This window comes from Otolemur garnettii, unplaced genomic scaffold (genome assembly GCF_000181295.1).
Source record: "Otolemur garnettii isolate 467f Iridium unplaced genomic scaffold, OtoGar3 scaffold02941, whole genome shotgun sequence".
Lineage (NCBI taxonomy): Eukaryota > Metazoa > Chordata > Mammalia > Primates > Galagidae > Otolemur > Otolemur garnettii.
Window position 1 is genome coordinate 1 of NW_003855336.1, and position 2,043 is coordinate 2,043.

Below are 2,043 nucleotides of genomic sequence, written 5' to 3' on the forward strand. Positions count from 1 at the left end.
CTGCTTTGCGATGGGCAGGAAGGTTCGACCGAGAAATATGCCTGGGTATCCCAGATGAAGCATCCAGGGAACGAATACTTCAAACTTTGTGTAGGAAACTGAAACTTCCTGAAGATTTTAATTTCTGTCACTTAGCACACCTAACACCAGGCTTTGTTGTGCTGATTTGATGGCACTCTGCCAAGAGGTAGCCATGTGTGCAGTAAATAGAGTCTTAATGAAGTAACCGAAGAAAGAACCAAAGATTGAAGGCTTACTATCTGAAGGAGGCCAGGAGGAAAGACTGAAAACTAAGCCGACTTCTGAAACACAGGATGAATTGCAAAGGCTGCTGGTTGCTAAGAGACCAAGATCCCCTCTCCAAGGAGCAGATGCAAGGACTATGCATTGAATTGAATGATTTCATTGTGGCTCTGTCTTCAGTCCAATCCTCTGCCAAAAGGGAAGGCTTTGTCACTGTCCTTAATATGACATGGGCAGATATTGGTGCCCTGGAAGATATTAGAGAGGAGCTCACCATGGCAATATTGGCACCAGTACGTAACCCGGATCAGTTTAAAGCTCTAGGATTGGTGACTCCGGCTGGAATCCTACTTGCTGGTCCTCCTGGCTATGGAAAAACTTTGCTGGCCAAGGCTGCAGCAACTGAATCTGGACTAAACTTTATATCAGTTAATGGTCCTGAATTACTAAATATGTATGTTGGGCAGAGTGAACATTCTGTACGACGGGTTTTCAGCAAGCCAAGAACTCAGCACCCTGTGTGATTTTCTTTGATGAAATGGATGCTTTGTGTCCTGGAAGATCAGACCGAGAAACAGGGGCAAGTGTCCAGGTGTTGAATCAACTCCTTACTGAGATGGATGGTCTGGAAACATGACAGCGGGTTTTTATTACGGCAGCCACTAACAGACCAGACATCATTGACCCTGCAATCCTGTGCCCAGGCCGGCTGGATAAAACACTGTGGGTTTACCACCTCCAGCAGATCATCTTGCCATCTTAAAAACTATCATGAAAAATGGCACCAGACCTCCACTAGATGCTGATGTAAATTTGGAAGCAATTGCGGTGACCTTCACTGTGATTGCTATATGGGTGCAGACCTCTCTGCTTTGGTATGAGAAGCTTCTATCTGTGCCTTGAGACAGGAAATGGCAAGGCAGAAGAGTGGAAATGAAAAAAGTAATCTCAAGATTAGTCATAAGCACTTTGAAGAGGCTTTCAAGAAAGTAAAACCATCTATATCAAAAAAGGATCAAATAATGTATGAAATTCTGCAGAAATCCCTCAGCCCATGACATCTCCAGCAGCCCGCTTAGAAGAGTCCATGCATAGAGCCAGCACAGAAGGACACAGGCTTTGAGGTGTCTCCTTTCAGCTTGACACAGTTGTGTTCCCATGGGGTTGCAGTCTACTTCCAATTTAATGATGCCAGACTGGAGCTGAAGGTTCTTCCCATTTGGCTAGCCTTGTATGAAAACACCCTACTTCCTCTTTTAAAAAAATATTTTTTAACTGCTAAAATAAAATAAATTTTTAGAGTAAAGAAAAAAAAATAATTGATGAATCACATATTCCTAGAAAATATCATCTGTACAGGGAAAAACTGACCTATGGTGACAAAAAGCACAGCAGTGTTTACATCTGACAATATGTGGGAACAGGGTGATTGGACTGCAGAGACACATAAACGGACTTTCTGTAGCAAAGGAAATGCTCTGAATCTTAATTGTGTGGTTGTCTACATGCATACTGTCAGAGTTCGTTGAACATTTGATTCATGATCTCATCAATAAAGTTGATTTTTGAAAATGAGAAAGTGAAGAAAGTTTTCAATGAAACATAGACCATGAGCACACCTAAAGAGGTTCATGTGACATGTGACTTTTATCATTTTCAGGTATGATCCTCTATGCCTAGTTTTTCAGGGTTTTTATCATGAAAGGGAGCAGGATTTTGTTGAATGCTTTTTCTGCATCTATGGAGATGATCATATGGTCTTTGTTTTTGTTTATATGTGATGAATCAGTTTTGTTGAAT

General features: G+C 41.7%; 1 pseudogene; it reads left to right on the top strand.

Annotated features, from left to right (window-relative positions):
- The first annotated feature begins 5 nt into the window (after nucleotides 1-5).
- On the top strand, nucleotides 6-1,347 carry LOC100952077 (annotated as a pseudogene).
- The last annotated feature ends 696 nt before the right edge of the window (nucleotides 1,348-2,043 follow it).